Source organism: Rissa tridactyla, chromosome 20 (assembly GCF_028500815.1).
Source record: "Rissa tridactyla isolate bRisTri1 chromosome 20, bRisTri1.patW.cur.20221130, whole genome shotgun sequence".
NCBI lineage: Eukaryota > Metazoa > Chordata > Aves > Charadriiformes > Laridae > Rissa > Rissa tridactyla.
The window spans coordinates 4,500,251-4,517,519 of NC_071485.1; the positions used below are offsets into that span (position 1 = coordinate 4,500,251).

A 17,269-nucleotide genomic window follows, 5' to 3' on the forward strand; every position below is an offset into this window, starting at 1 on the left:
ATCCCTCAGGGCTGCATCCAGGCGGGTCTTGAAAATCTCCAGAGAAGGGGACTCCACAGCCTCCCTGGGCAGCCTGTTCCAGTGCTCTGTCACCCTCACTGTAAAGAAGTTTTTCCGTGTATTTGAACGGAACTTCCTATGTTCTAGCTTGTGCCCATTGCCCCTTGTCCTGTCGCTGGGAACCATTGAAAAGAGCCTGGCTCCGTCCTCCTTAAACCCACCCTTTAGATACTTGTAAACATTAGTCAGGTCCCCCCTCAACCTTCTCTTCTCCAGGCTAAAGAGTCCCAGCTCTTTCAGCCTTTCCTCATAAGGGAGGTGCTCCAGTCCCAATCAGGTGTTCACTGCAGTCTCTGCTACCCCACAGAGCTCGCCGAGAGAAGCACGTTCTGCCGCAGACCCAGGCAGAGGTGTTATTTCAGGTTACCCTGGGATTAGGGAAATGTAAACCAACAGCCTATGCTCATGCCTTGTGGGTTGGTGCCTGCTTTCGTCGGCGTGTTCAGTAGGCTTTTTGTATTTTATTTTGAATTATAGAGTAGCATATTTCTGTTTTCCTAGTGAATACTGTTGTAATGACTAATTGCTACAGGAATTAACCTCTTAGTCTAATAAACCCAGCCCAAGTGAACACAGAAAAGAAGCTATTGTTTCAAATGTGTAATAATGGGGAAAAGGGATTTTATGACTCTCCATGACCTTTAAAAGGAAGCTCAGAAAATGGCTGGATAATGCAAACAGAAGGATTCCTAGGAAGAAGCTGTCTGCAGCGGATACCTCTCCTATGATGGATTCTTTTAAAACTCAGGTAGAGAGTCTCTTGTCCACTGCATGGGACGCATCCCAGTGGGGCGGATAGAAGACCAACCATTTCAAAAGAAAGTGTGTTTGCTGATTGCCCTAGGCTGATAATAGTAGCTTCAGTTTAACTACAAATCAAATATACAGTGAAGAACACCCAAACCAATATGATCTGACTTTGTTTCTGAGAAGAAATGACGCATTCAGTCTCCGTTCCTTAACCATCCTCAAGACACTCAGTACGAAACAGCCCAACGCCGAACCCCGCTCATTCAGTGGTGATCCACCGGTGATCCAACCCCAAACAGGGCTAGTTTGGGGGCAGTAACTGATGAGTGGGTCACAGCTGACACTAAAGCAGGACTCAACAGGCTTACAAATGGCCAGGCATTTAGAACTTCTTCCCTCCAATAACACCCGTAGTTCACACCACATCCGAAGGGCCTGTCTGGGCAACGAGACACAGCTAGCACTACAACTTACGAATTCCTGACCTGGCTCAGCAAACAATACCCAGAAACATGCCGTGTGGAGTCACAGCTGTGGTCACAGCAAGGTGCTGCCCTCCTGACAAGGTCCCCGCACCTTCCAGAGCCTGCGGGCTGCCCACCAACACTTTCCGATGGCCAGCCACCGGACACGTACCACCTACCTCGGAAGCCTGCTGCTGGCTGAAGACGAAGGCCCAGACCAGGAAAGGGACATAGCTCACCCAAATTCAATGTTAATAAATAAGAGAGATTACAAATTCTCCCAGAAAGTGATGAAATCATTGAACTTACACCCCTTCACAATGAGTGCTGGCAACAGAAAAGCATACCCCGTTCATCAGAAGTTTTTCATGAGCGCTCCCAGTGAATGGCAGGGAACTGCCACGCTCCAGAGCCACGTCCCTGCCATTGACACTGCCAAGTACGCAAAGGGTATTTATTTGAAGGTGCCTGCAAGCAAGACTCCATTGTCCCCGAAGCCGGGCTGATGCCAACGAATATCCTCGCCGGGTCGCAGTCCACCACCTCAGCCCCGCCGGGGCCAGCCCAGAATCAGGCTGTTCCTCCCCAAAAGCCCAGCACCAACTGCTGACGTTTACAGCTGCCGTTGAAGCACCCGAGCATCACTAGCAGGGAACTGAAGCCCTTTGACGCAGGATTTAATGAGCTTACACTGAGTAACTTAACACAAGGCTTAGGCACCACACAACTCTCACTTGAGCCCTCCAGAACCAGTAAGGAGATCCCCAAACCTTGTGTCTGCTTTTGCTGTGGGGATGAACTTCACCCCCAGCAAGGCGTCCACGCTGCTTGACAGCCAGCCCGGTGCTTGTTGCCACAATTAAACAAAAGTAAATAAAACAAAGCGAAAAATGGTTGTCACATTGCAAAGTGGTATTAACCACTCAGCGTAGAAACCACTAAATGCTTTTGTGGAGAGCCACTGAAAGAACACGTCAATGTGGTTTTTCATTTCCTTCACCTTAAATGCTATGAAGAATCAAGCAAGGAACAGTATTTGGACTATCCAGCCTTCAAACGCATTACCAAAAGGGAAGATCAGCATCAGTATCTACGCGCTGTCATCACAAAGAAATAAAGTGTTGCAGTTCCCAGGACCTGGGAGATGCTCCAAGCGTTATTACTTTTTGGCTGGGAAAGCTGCTTAAGTGCACAAAAGGTCTATACTTAAACATTCAGCCTGCAACAAGGGATATACCAGAACATTTGTGAATCAGCTTTTCTAAGGCAGCAGCTCTTCTTTCCTTCCTCTTCTCCAAAGGGGAAACACACAGCAAAACTACATAAATTATCAGCTGAGCCATGAAAAAGTATCTCCCCAGGATTATGCACAGATTACAGCAAACACCAGGAAATTAAATTGTGCTGGAGAAATACAATTGCATCGAGATCGAGAAGACGAGGAATCGGTACTGACGAGATATAGGTGGTCACAGAGAGCGGTGCTAATCCTTGAGCCACTTGCCCCCAGCAGCCCCATTTATCACTCTGGACTTACACAGAGGGGTTTCTGCCGGCTGGGTGTAGTTCGAGGTTGCTCTGCACCGGCTGCACGGCACTCGAGGAGACGCTCACCCCCCAGCTTGGCCATTGAAGCCAAGGCAGTGGCTTCTCGGGGAGCACCAGACACGCGCAGGGGCTCTGCCACCTCTCATTCGCAGCCGGGCCACAGACACCTTCGATTCACTCAGGTAAAGATAAACCAAGAGCCATCACAGAGATGAAACTGGCAGAACAAAGCTTGAAAAATCCCTGAAGGCTTCAAGCAAGCACAGCCCCATATTACTGTTCCTGTAGCATCTCATTATTTAAGTCAAAACACATGATTTTAAGAAAGCTGACTCAGGGCTTTTAATGCTTGGGGTTGCCAACGCCATGTGCACAAATGCTTTTCAGAGGTTCTGATCACCTGCAATTCACACCAAATTGTGGGTAGCTTGCACTTAAAACAGCAAGCCTGTAATTTTATATGCAGTTGCTGTTTTATTTCCCGCTTTCTGTTCTGACCTTGATATTTTTGTGGTCCCAGACAGATACAGCAAATGGAAAAAAGCACCATTTTGCTCCCATGCAAAGCTGTTTCATCTCAGAAAAGGTGGTGAATTTTTATGCCCGGTGGCAAACACACAACCCATAATCCCAAGTAAAAAGCGTTACCTGTGGCAAACAGGCTTCTGCAGCAGCACAGGGACACGTTCCCTCAGAGAAACTGGCAGGAATTTTCTTAAGGTCAAGCTCTAACTCCAGGAGGGACAATACCACGCTCTACAGGCTGGCAAGCAGTCACCTTGTTGCTATTCAGAGCAGTATGAGCTTGTTCATTTGTCTTTCACTGTAGTTAAAAAAATAATAAAGAAAAAAAAAAAAAGACACATCAACACAACTACAAAGATCAGCTCTCTAGAAATCAAGCTACAATATATAGGTTACAGTTTCCTGCTAAAACAAACCCCCTCACAGTATGATTTCATAGGCCATGCTAATTATTTTTAGGGCAAGCATAATAAAACCCAGGTGATTTGCCTTTAGCAATTTCTTCTTATCTTCACACAGCTCCGGATCATTTACCCACATGGCAAGCAATTACAATGAGCCCTGCAGTTCTTAACAGACATCTTTTGTCGAAACCCGGCAAGAGTACACAGAGGTTAATATGCTTTTGCACTACAAAAATCTGGGCATTGTCTTGTGTATTGTAAGACGTGCTCGTGACATGCTGAATTCAGCTGATTTACAAGATCAGCAAAACAGAAGGTTTTCCCACCGGGAGCCTTTTTCTAACTATTTCCTCGTCGGGATGTTGGCGTGCAGGAGCCTGGTTTGCCACGGAGCAGCGCCTCCAGGCAGGAGCACGTCCCGGCCCTCGCCTCTCCCGCACGCTCCGTCGTGGTGCCCGGCCGCCAGCCCCCTCGCTGTAGCCGGAGAGCAGCATTCCCAACGCAGCGCTGGTGGCAACACAGAAAACCAACACCTCTCCACTTCCCACCTCCCGCACGTAACAAGGGACGCTCATTCCCGCCCGGCTGGGACAAGCCGGGGCTGCCCCCCTGGCTGCCGGGCTGAGCCCTCCCCCGGCGCTGGGAGACGGAGGTGAGTGGGTGAGGACACACCAGCCTTGCCCGATCGCTCCGAACTCAAGAGAGGAACGTCTCAAACCCCTGCCACGTTGCGGGGTGTGAAGAGGAGGTTACAGCAGGAGAGGCCCCGCACGCTCATTTCTGGGGAGCCAGGATGCCTCGGGTTGATGCCCTTAAGCACGAACCTGCTCTCGCGTGGCACAGCACGGAACAGGACACGGCCAGGACAAGCCCAGTTTGCCTGACTAGGCTGAGCCCCTGGGTTCACGTTTACATCCTCGCTATCAGCCCTAGCAACGGGCACAAATGGAGGCGGGGGAAAGGAAAGCTCGGTATAGAATCTGGAAGACCCGCAGAATTCCAGAGATTTCCCGTGGTCCTGACGCGTAAATGCAGTATCAGTAAGGCAGAGAGGTTTCATGTCCTTGGGTCCAGCCTCCACCAAGTTCACTGTGCAGTCAGCTTTCTTCTGTCTGTGTTTGTCCCCAGATGAGCTGCATTTGCCATCACCCAACCCACTGAGTGCTGAGCCCTGCTCCGGGCACACGCGTTGCCGTTCGGTTGCCGCACTTGGTGCCGTCTGGGGTGGAGAGCAAAGCTCCTGAGGGCTGCGCTTTCCTCCATGGCCTTGTCCCACATCCACTGGTGTCCAACCCACAGAGCGGTGGAGAAGTCTCCTCAACCCGGAGGGCTCAGGGCCGGTCTTCTCACCCTCGGAGACTACAGCCAGTGTCTCTCAATGGCAGGACGTACCCAGCAAGAAAGATCCGGGCCAGGCCGTGGGGAAGCTCCCGAGACCTGGCTGACCGTTCTCCGCCTTTGCTGCAGAGCATCTGGCGCGTGTTCCAAACTCGGCTTAGGTCTCAGCCATTGTCAGGGAAATGTAAGAGGGACATATTGTGAGAGGGAAAACATGGGAAAAGGAGGAGAGAAGTTCATTTATTCTGTAGCGCAGGGCACTTGTGGCTGCTTTTATTAAATTGTGCATCTCTCTGTAGGGTATTAAATGTAACATACATTTAAGCTAACTCTGGGGTGCCTAAAGAGTAGAGACAGAAGATCTTTTCTCAGCATTTATTTATATCAAAATATATATTTGTATTGATGAAGTATTGGCTGTCCGGCTACCAACAGAAAATCACTCTTGATGCAATAAAACTCGCAGCCTGTTCAGCTCTGCTAACAGTAGCCCTACCCCAGCGCTTAATTACAGCTTCCAGACTGGGAAAACCAACCCAGCTTGATAGGAAGGGAAAATATCCACCAGCACCATAGGATCCTACACCACAGGGATGGCGCTCGGTCCCAACATGTCTCTGAACAAGCCATTTACAGGAGGAGAAGCCCGTTGTATGGCATAAAAAAAAATAATTAAAAAAACCTTCAGAAGGGTTGGCAGCATAAAAATTTCTGGCTCTGTCGTCTCTCTGTTTCTGCGAGCAGCAAAAGATCCATAATTCTCACACTTAATGTAATTCCAAGGCATCTAAAGTGATTTACAGTCAGTTTACTCAATACTTTCAGCTTTATTTAATGTAACAGTTATGGCACATAAAAAGTTTATTGAAAATCCTTTGGGAGTATGATTGAGTAAGAAACAGTCATTGCTAATACCATTACAAGAGCTGAAGAGAAGGATCCCAGCATGTTCTCTCCGTGACCTTTATGGCTCCGTGATCCAGGGTTACACCAGGAAATCCTCCGCGGCTCTCGGAGGGGAATGGTGCCACGTCCTTCTTCCCCCGTGGGGAGCGGGCAGCCTGGGAGGCGCTGATGCACCCCGCCGAGCCCCGCTCGGCTCTGCCTCACGGCAGGGTGGGAAGGAAAGGGAAGTTCTGGGAAGCTGTGGGGGGAGGAATTTCCCTCCTGCCAAACTCACTCATTTATGCAGTTATTTATTTTCATATTTGCCATTTGCAAGCAGCGCTGAAGCTCTTCTCTGAAGAGCAGAGGAGTCGGTTTGGGTGGGGTTGGGATGAAGACGGGCTTGCAGTGGAGTGAAATTGCACGGATCCTTCCCCGCTCAGCTCCCCGTGGTGCCATTAACTCTTTCAGCATCACCAGTCTGTTAAGCTTCTCCCCAAACGGGGAATTGCAAAAGCTGTTAATTTGCCGTAGCAATTAACAAACATTACTTTTACTATCATTATAGCAATAACTATAATTTAATAATTGCCAACGCTGTTAGTGATAACATCCACAGTGGTGAGCATATCTCAACATCAATTTTTGTTGGATATCCTCGCAGTGTTGGCAGCCCACCAAGGTTGCTTGGAACAACAGAAGATTCACATTCGTCTTAAAAGGGTAGAAGACGAGCGTAATAATTATTGCTGTCACTTTGGCAGCACCTAGAAGCTCCGCTCACAGACCAAACCCAGGCTGTCCGTTGGCATAAATATAAAACGCTACAATCCCTCCTGAGGACTCCAGAGTGAGCACTCGGCTCCTCCATCCCTCCTGCTGCAGCTGGATGCAGGCTTCAAAGGAAGACTTCAGGGCGGTTAACGCCCAGCTCCATGTGCAGCCTCTGATGTTCGGGAGATACGGGCAGAACGCAACCTTTCCTTCAGCTGGGATATTTCCAAGATCTCTTTTCTCAAACCTGCTTTCGCACATAGCCACAGCTTGTTTGCAAGCAACCCCTATTTTCCAGGAATGAGAGGTGAAAGGTGCGTCACGTGAAGGTGGGAACAGCCAGCAAAACCAGTATGAAATAAAAAATAAAAGTGCACCGAATAAACTGGAATAAATAGACAGTAAAAGAAAAACATGTTCCACATGTGCATGTTCCATAAACAGAAAAAAGGTTACATTTTTTAGATAAGGCAACTGTGATGGATTGTTTAGCTGTATTTGTCAATCAAGTATTAAGACTTGCAGAATTAAAATCAGTGCAGTTCAGAGATGGATTCCAAGCTCTCCAAAACATCAGGTTTGGCATTTAGATAGCTATCAAGCTATCATCTCTAGACAGACAAACAGATAGATGGATGGATGATTTGGAGAAAAAGATGGAGACATTCTTTCAAGACTTTTTTTTTTTTTTTCCAAGAGATGATTTGCTTGTGCCAAGAATTCAGCCTGGGGAAAAGTCCAAATGTAGCATTTCCTCTAGCTTAAACTGGGGCTTGGCCCAAACCAAACTTTGGCTCCAAAGACTTGCTCCAACAGGGAGACGGAGAAGGGATTTGGTGCCTGTAGCCCAGCCCGTGTTAGCAGAACAGAGACGCACATCATTAGAGGAATGGACACCTGCCTTTGCCCCCAGAAACACCATTTACAGGTGCCCAAATGTTAATGCTGAACAGATGGGTGGGAGAAAAGCAGCATTTCATGCTGGAACTGGCAGAGCAGACTCCAACAAGTCCACTATTGTTAGACAGAAATTCCTAGAAACAGATGCAGCAAATTCAGTGCTTTGGAGCCAGTTCTGGAGTCTGGGGTCTGCTGGGAGAAGGCTGTGTAGCTTATGGATTAACGTACTATTATTACATTACTCTTTAAGCTTCAAAGGTCTGCCAGGAAACCTAAGCCTACTATCTATTGAATGACATTTTAAGAACAAATAATACATTAATATATTTAATTTGAGAATAAACACATACATTATAGGAAGGGATTTTGTCTATGCTGATAAGTCAGTGCCTGACCTTTCCGTTGCAATCCCCGGGTGCTGAGCCATAGAGGACCTCTTCCAGGAACCTTTGCTATCGGCTGCAAGGCGAGAGCCTGAACGCTGGTCCTTCCGGCTCCAAACTGCAGCTGACACACTGTTTGGAAATGGGAGCTTAGCCGTAATTATCCCTTCGACACTAATCTACAGCTACACTAAATCTTGTTGCCTCAAATTAGTTAATCAATTAAGTGTCAAACCACAAAATGTTAGTGATTGTGGCCTGAATTTATTGCCTTGGCACACACTTCCATCTGCCGCCTCTCTCCTTTACTCAGGTGCTGCTGTCGGAAAACTTTGGGGCAGGCGCTTCCCCCGTCTCATTAGGGAAGGGTTAATCAGGCCAGGCTCCCCTGCCCCAGAAAGAGCTGGGATGGAAATGCAAAGTCCCGCACCCAGGGCGGAACAGCCCCATGCACCAGGGTATGCTGGGGCGGACTGGCTGGAAAGCAGCTTGGCAGGAAGGACCTTGGGGTGCGCGTGGACACCAGGCTGAACCAGCAACAAGCCAGCAATGGGCCCTGGCCACAAAGGCGGCCAGCGGAACCCTGGGCTGCGTTAGCAAAGCGCTGCCAGCAGGTCTGGGGCGGTGATCCTTCTCCTCCGCTCAGAACGGTGAGGCCACACCTGCAGTAGTGTGTCCAGTTCTGGGCTCCCCATTACAGGAGACATGGGAGTACTGGAGAGTCAAACAAAGGACCGCGAAGATGATTAAGGGACTAGAGCATCTCACAGATGAGGAAAGGCTGAGAGAGCCTGGAGAAGAGAAGGCTCAGGAGGATCTTATTAATGTATTTAAATATCTGCAGGGAGGGTGCAATGAAGATGGAGCCAGGCTCTTGTCAGTGGTGCCCAGTTCCAGGACAAGAGGCAACGGGCACCAACTAAACACGGGAGGCACCGTCTGAACATCAGCCAACACTTTTTGTACTGTGAGCGTGACTGAGCGCTGGCACAAGTTGCCCACAGAGATTGTGGGTCTCCCTCCCTGGTGATATTCAAAAGCCACCTGGACAGAGTCCGTGCAACCATCTCTAGGTGGCCCTGCTCGAGCAGGGGGTTGGACAAGGTGACCTCCAGAGGTCCCTTCCAACCTCAACCATGCTGTGGTGCCTGAGCCTGAATCCTGAGTCCTTACATGCTCGAGATGGGTTGTTATGATTACAGCAAGTCAGAAAGTCCCACTATTTGCACAGGATAGCTGGGAAAGTTTTAGAAGCTGATCAGTTTTGCTGGAAGTCTTTTCAGCTTCAGAGGGTTTTTTGTTTTTTAGAATTTCAATGAAAAGATAAAACTGATAACTGAAACATTTAGCTTTTTCGAAGTCGTGAAAATATTCAGCTTTGGAAAACATTTCTGGTCAAAAAATAAAATAGTCTGTTTTCTTGGAAACCGTTTCAAAATAAATGTCAGCCTTTTAAGTCCATATTTGAAAGAGGAAACTTTTTTTAAAAGAGTTTTTTAGTTTTGTTTGTTGTCATTGAAAAACAACAACAACAAAAAAGACTTTTCAATGGAAATTTCAAATCTTGGTGAAAAGCTATTTTTCATTCAAATGATGTTTAGAAGAAAAATATTCACCCAGCTCTAGTCCCCAGGGCTAATGTCTGCAAGAACTGTGTGGCCAGGGGTCATCGTCTCCCCATTTACAACTCCTGGAGCCAAAGCAAAGAGAGAAAGAGATGAGTATTCAATTCTCGGGGTCCCCAAGTGAGATGAGTGATGCTGGGCCAGTTATTGCCACACTGGGAGCAAATGAAAGCGTCCTGCTCGTCGACACTGTCATTGTCCTACTTCTGATGATCAGTTAAAAATGTAAATACAAAGGCTAGACTTTGGGAAAGCTAGCACAGGACGACGGGGGGAAAAATTGCAAAAGCGAGGTTTATTGATCCCCAGTCGAGATTGATGGCACAATAAGAGCAGGAGGCGAAGAGTGATTTTGCTTTTGAAAACGTTGATGAATAAGCACTCAGGGGCAACAAATAGCTGGACTCACCGAATGATGGACGGCAGCAGGCGAACAAGATGCATTTTTATAAATGGGTGAAAGGAGAGGAGGACTTATTAAAAAAAATGAATGACCACATGTGGCAGGGATATGCCACTGGGGAGAAGCCAGCCATTGATTTATGTGCACTACTGGCATTTGAAAATTCAATAATAACATTGACAAATGAGAGGCAAAGCTGGCCAGAGGACAGCAGAGAACTTGGAGTGGAGAAAGAAAATGCCAAGGTCAGGATGAAGGAACAGAAAAACATGCTTATGTTGGAAAGGTTTTGAGTTAACTCATCTATATAAAGACATTAAGAAAAATCACTCCGGGATCAGAGCTCACCATCCTGACTCTGTGGCATGAACTGGGGAAAAGTAAATGGAGGAGTTGTGGCATCCAGTGGAGCTCTCTGTGGGGATATCTACTTCCTGACACGGGGAGCAGGGATCACTTAATCGCCCCCTCCTGCTTTCGATAAGCTGGTGCCTAGTGCTCCCTGGCACCTTTAAAATTAAATACCCTGCAATTTCTAAGAACTGTTGGCAAAACACCCCCGCACACGAGCACTGCACGGGCTCCAGTTTGCCCGTTGCCTGGCCAGCCGGGACTGCGGCAGAGGCACCGAGGAGACCCACGGAGAGCGAGCTGGGGGCAATGCGGCAACCCGGCCCCAGCAGCACCCGGGGCAGGAACGCGATGAGATGCACTGAGTGTGAGAGGAAAGAGAGGCGCCGAGGAGCGAGGTGGGGAGGGAACCTGGGTGCCACGAGCACGCAGAGCAGTGACTCGCCAGCTCTGATCGGCTGACAGCCGACTGCTGTCAGCAGCCTGCAGCAAGTGGCCAAACCGCTTTGCAGAAAGGGCATCCTCAGCAGAGACTGTCGCTTCCAAACGTCCTGTGAGGGCCAGTGGGAGAAGGGTGTCCAGTGAGACGGGGAAGAAATGCAGCACAGCCCAGCTGGAGAGCAGGGACTGCTGGAGATGGTTTTCCAACTGCAGTAGGGTTACGGCTGGGCAGTAAAGGAAGGGAATACGCTGCTGGCAAAGCGGTCACGTCACAGCACCCGAGGACTGTCACATCCCAAAGAGGCAGAGAAGAGGAGCTGCCAGCTCTCCTGGGCTGGGCAGGTCTTACCAGGACTCAGAAGTGGAGCGTTTGTCTCTTCTTTCCCCTGCCCAGGGAAGGGTGGTAGAAAAGCCCTGTTGCAACACCCTCTCCTGAACCACAGTGACCTGGGTCTTATAGGCCCATGGAAAAAATGCAGTAATTGAACTCATCAAAGCAATCTGGTTACTGCTTGTCCTCACCAGCTTGCAGAATCTAGTGTAGCACATAATGTTACCTTAACATTTGATCTAATTAATAAGCCCCCCCCAGTTTTTTCTCCTCCCTGTCTTCTGGCTGTGTTACAAATGGCAGTAAAAGAGTACGACCGGCAGGAGAGACCACGAAGAGAACACCAGTGAGAACGTGGCAGAAATGTACTTTGCTCTTTCTCACCGTTCCTGGCCTCCCTCCGGGCTTGTATTCATCTGCGAAGATGTCTTTTCTAAATGCTGGAAGGTCAGAGGTGTGGATGGAACATAATTCTGTGCATCGGTGTGCTTGGCTCAGTCGAAGGAGCACTTATTCAGTGGCGGAGAGAGATTTCTGCAAGGACTGTGCAAAGCCCTGGCACGGCTCACCGAGGCCAGTGGGAAGGACTCCAGGAGCGTGGGTCGGGGCCTCAGCGCTGGGAAACCACGGAGCTCGGTGGTTGTGAACAGCAGAGGGAGGGCACAGATCCTGTCCTGGGGCTCAGCGCAAGACTCCCCTGTTGAATGAAGCAAAGGCCTTAATCAAAGCGTGCAGCCATTTGCAGCAGCGGGACAGCGTTCACCCCAGCAGAGACCGGCTCGAGCCTGGGAGCAGTTCAAGCCCTCAAAATAGGACTCTCGACACTATACATTTGGGGGGTTTTCCCTGCCCTTTTTGCAGAGCAGTTAATTTCCCTCTTCAGCAAGGCAGCTGAAACTCCTGTTCATGGTGCTTTACTCTGTTTTCCAGACTGGTAAATCTCACCGCCAGAGCCAGTTTTAGTTTTAAATATCATCTAATACCATGTCATTGAATAGCTGATGTGCAGCACTGGCCTGTGTATTTTAGGATGTGTCCCTAAACAAGTTCCTAGCCAACTAATCCTTCGATACCAGGCAAAGTCATCCCTTGGATCCACCCTCCTCCAGCCACAGCAATCTTTGGCCAGGTGATTTTGGGGAGATTCCTAAACACAAGGCCAAAATGCTCAGCTATATGGGAGGCGGATACAGAACAAACCTCATTCTTTTGTGCCACCCTGGCAGAAGTGTCAATAGAAGCATTATACATAATGTCATTAAAATTTACATTGCTGAGAATGGAGTCTGTATTTCTGTTATATGTTCTCTATATTTAGATTCCATGTTGCTGTTGCCACTCAGCTCCTCTATAGCCAGAATTAGTAGCCTTAACAATAGCGAGGCACGTGTGAAAACACACGCACACTTTGCTCAGAGCGTAAAAGCTCTGGAAACAAACAATATCACCTTGTGTTTCCCTAATCTGAGAATCTCAAAGCAGTTCACGTAGGTAAAGTAAGTATCTGCTACAGGAAGGTAAAGTGAAGTACAGGGAATTTGTTGGATTCACCCTGGTTTTATAGCGAGTCTGTGGATGAAAATAAGACCAAAACTCTGTTGTAGAGATGGAGCCCCTTCCAGTTACTGGCAGCGTGTCTCTCTGCAGATGCAGCTTTACTCCTCTGAAAATCTCTCAGGAAGAGTTTTATACAAATAATTAAGGTTGGCAAGGAGTGCCTAACTCTTTCTGGTTGCTGAAAAAATCCTCTGCTCAAGTTTGTCTTCGTCGAAATAATTAATGAGTGAAAAAAGTTGAAAAGCCGATAAAATCTCTGCAAGCCCACCCCTCCGCCTGTCCTGGGTAATGTTACGCTGATAGCTGTCTGTGTCAGCAACAGGGTTTTGCAATCAAATTTGAAACAGTGCAGCTGAGGACAGCATTAATTTAGAGTTTGGAGCCAGTACTGCAGAAAACCTTCCGGCCCAACGCACAGCTGGCGTAAGCTGGTGTAACTCTGCTCTGCCAGGCTTGTGAGCAGCAACTGAGGATCTGGCCAGAGCATCTTACCCCCTCTCCCCCCAAGGGCTGGAGCAGCTCCTCAGAATCACTCTAGAGCCCATTAAAACAAAAGTAAGATACCTCCAATCATTATTACTCATTTTTATGGCCACGTTGTTCACAAATGACTGAATTTAGCTGTCAAATGTATAGAAAAGAAAAATAAAATCAAAGCATCAGCCATCTGCGCCCCAGAAAATGTTTATATTTTCATCAGTTGTTTATGGCGAGAAGGTCTCAGCTCCTTTGTTCCACATCATATTAGGTATTGCATGGGAAATGAGTGTTTTTCACTTCGCCATTTATAAGGCTTTTGCATTCTCTCTCTTGTGAACGCTCGCTCTCGCCCTATATGTATTTTTAGTCCGTATGTCTTGGATTGACACATGGAATTGTGTTTGTTTTACTGGTTCTGTCTCTCTAATAGTTTTTCATTGCAAAGGGGATCCAATGTTCGTTATTTACTCTGCTTTCTTCCAGTGCCATTATTGCGAGCGCCCGGTTCAATCAATCCAATTGCCTGATAGCTCTGAGGTTCCCTGACCTATTTGAGTGTGAAGGAAAGGGGAGCAGGGAGAGCTTGGAAACCCTGCCTGGGCTCATCTCAGAGATGCTTGCAGAGGCCCAGCTCTTTGAAAGCTCACACACTTATTTGTGCCGTGGGTCCGGTCCTCAGCTGGAACCATTGGCATCACTCCACGGAGCCATACGCAGAGCAGCCGCAGCATCCCGCAGGACAGGCTAAGATTTATCCCAGACCAGGGCTGGGATTTGTGAGCGGAGGGAAGAGTCCACTCTCCTAATCATCTGCCTTGAGACATCTTAGCAGCCACACAGTTTTCCAGCAAACCCTAGTGACTGTGCTCAGAAACCCGGGACCTTTCAGGGCCTCTCTCCAGCACAGTGCCCCAAATCCAGTAGCCACTTCAGAAAGCCTTGGCCAAAAGGCATCACGAATGAGACACCGTTGTTGCAAGTAAGAGTTCCACTCCATCAGGTCACGTAAACACATAGTTAGCTCTAAGTGGATAAATAATGTCTCTGAAAGTCACCCAATGGAACACTTTTCTAGATCTGGCGCTGTATTTTGGGTGAGCATCATAGTTTTCCTCTTTCAAACTCCCCGAAGGCAAGTGCAAGCGAAGTTAAAATCCCAGTGACTGCCTCCACTCTCATCCCTGGCCTCATCTCATATTCTCTAACCTTACCTGGGAAAGCGCTGTAAACAGCGGGAGCGTAAATCTGCCGAGGTTACTCGGGCACAGTAATATACAGCGCACCAGGGAGGCCTCCTCTGAAAGGCAGAGCACCGTTGTGGGCCCCATGTTATTAGATAGATGCTGCAGGAGAAGGAAAGGAGAAATAAAGGGCATCTGAGCACCAAACAGCTGCATGACGGAGCCAGCACCGGGCTCTGCGCCTCTCCAGAATGACAACGCCTCTGAGACACCGCGTGTGAGTTTTAGAGGGGACACATTTACATTCTCTTGCTACAGGGCACGAGGGTGTCAGATGGAAAGTGGCCCCGCGGTTTGTGATAACGCCTAACAGGGATTCACACCAGCCCGCGCTTCCCCTCCTGTCTCGCCCGCCTGCCAGCCCCTGTTGGGAGCACGCCGGGGAGCACGGCGGGTGGCGGGGGGACTGCAGGGTAGAATGGCGGTTTGGTGCTGTCAGAAGATACTTGGCCTCACGCTTCGGGCCTTCAGAAGTGCACACCGTCCCGTTGGGAAGGTGTTTTGGTAGCCCTGACAAGATCTTTTCACAGAACACCCCCAAAACCCTGACAGAGCCACGCACCAGGGTGTTTCCACAGCCAAGGCCCCAGGAGCGCATCGCCAGCCCCGCAGCAGGGCACAGAGCGGGGCTCAGGGGCAGGTAATGATCCGCTGTCCGTCAGGGGGGCAAAACCGGGGGCAGGGGATGTCACCCACCCACGGGGACGGTGTCACCAGCGACACTGAGACGATGGGAGGGCCATCCCCGCTCTCACACCGAGGCAGAGGCAGCGTGTGGTCGCCAGCCTGCAGCGATGCCGAATGAGAAATCCCAAGGAAAGCCAGTGAGGAAATGAATTCCAGGCCAGCGGCTCGGGCAGGGGGAGGGAAAGGGTGGAACGAGCGTCTCTCTTTTCAAGGCAGCCGGGCTTATTTTAATGGGCAAGGTCAGCAAAGAAATGACCAGGAAGAGAAATCGCTGCCATTACAAATCAGTCGCGATCTTGTATCAATTATTCCCTGCGCAGTTCCTTGCCTTGGGCTGAAGCAAACACGGCCTAATCAGTTTTACATCTACGTTTAATTTTATTGGAAAGAGGAGCCAGCAATGCATCATGGGGCTGGTGCGTGACATGAAAGGTGACCCCTGCCAACTTAATGACACAATACATAACCCTTAATGAAGTCACTATCTTGTCCTTTTTTTGCTGTCTCAGCCTGATGATTTATGATGGCATCATTTTGCTTTGCCCTCTTTTCATTTCAGCTTGACAAAGTGGATGAAACAATTATCTTCGTTATCGGCCAGAGCAGTAGAAATGTGATAGCTGAGGATTTCTGCAGGTGGAAGGCCTCGGCTATGGATCAAGTGGATGGAAAAATACGCTTAGGAATGTTGGGGTTCCCCCCTTTTCTCTCTCCTGAAGATGGATAGAGGATCCCACCAAGCCTTGCAAGCCCTATATCACTGTGGCAAGAAGTAATTTCAAGAGAAAGAGCTCTCTGGAGCAGCAGATAGAAGAAAGCTGGGAGGTGTCAATACCTTTCCTTTTTCAGCTTTTTCCCCTCTCGGCTCCATACACAGCGGTACCGGTGTGATGCACGCCCACCAACATGCCTGGCAAAGGTTATCAGGCACGTGTGCAGCTCTATAAAGGTACCCGGTGCTAACGATCACTCTGTGTGTGTTTGTGCCTCCACATATCCAGATGTGTGTGTTTGTACCTGATTTTATGTATAATTAAAATCAGCATAAGCTTGTATGTGATCCTTCAGAGCTGAGCCCACCTCTCTGTGGTCACAACACTTTCTGGCTGCAAGTGCATTATAAACCTGCTGTTACTAATTGTAGCTTCATGCTTTGACCAAAATCACAGCCCAGCTTTTTAACCAATTTTTAGACAAAATAGGTACCTTTTTTCCCTTGGTACCAACAGAGGTTGCATGATGGAAGCCTTCTTCCAATGACAGAGATGCAGATGGAAGCTGACGGCACAGTATTTCAGTCCTGCTAGGCAGAAATGACAAAGTGCCCTCGCTAGCCATATGCTTGACGGCACTTGGAACTGCCACAGCAATATTTTTTGGCTGGTGCTGCTCAGGGTCTGATGTGGCTGTTGCTGTTTACTTAGTTTCTCCTCTACACTGAGATGATTCAGGATGACTGTGAGCAGACCTTCGTAGCAGTACTTAGGCACATGAACAAATTGCTGCAATTCCTCACCGATTTTAAGAGATAAAAAAGACAGACTCAGCTATTCCTGTCATGTCCTTTGCCTGCACAGGGCTGCTCCTTGCAGTGCCTCTCCCAAGCCCTGAGCACAAGCATTCCTCTCGTCCACAGGCTGACGGACGCCCTCCTTCCACATCCTACCAGCAAGGTTGAGCCTAAGAGGTTTCTGCTCCATCTTACGGTACTTAGCTACCCCAACTCCCCAGTCATGAGCTGGAATTAAAACGTCCATCCAACACTTGAACACAGCACTTGGACAACTCAATCACACTGTCCCGCTCCTCGCTATGGATTCACGTATTCAAAAGACTACCTTTTTAAGCCACATTTTTGACGTTTTTAGAAATAGTAGCCAGAAGCCTTCCAGGATTTTACCACCACTGCTTCAGCCTTTTAGCGTTCTTACATGCACCCTTGTAGGTCAAGACCTCTGTACAGTGAACCAGTTAGAGTACCTCTAATTAAGTTATTCTGCCTCATTCCTGACTAATATAAAACATGCTTATCAACCCAGATTCTGCATTAGGGCTCCATCCTCCACCTCACAAGGAAGGCTTTCTCTCCACGCTGTGACCTGAGCAGGGTTTCTCAGGGAGG

At 48.7% G+C, this 17,269-nt stretch overlaps 1 protein-coding gene across 1 annotated transcript in view; it reads right to left on the reverse strand.

Annotated features, from left to right (window-relative positions):
- KCNU1 (potassium calcium-activated channel subfamily U member 1) overlaps window positions 1–17,269 on the reverse strand; it is a 177,966-nt gene that overhangs the window by 51,850 nt on the left and 108,847 nt on the right. The window contains 2 exon segments of the mRNA XM_054180933.1: window positions 3,471–3,645; window positions 11,567–11,879. The gene's annotated coding sequence lies outside the window, so the exon portion shown is untranslated.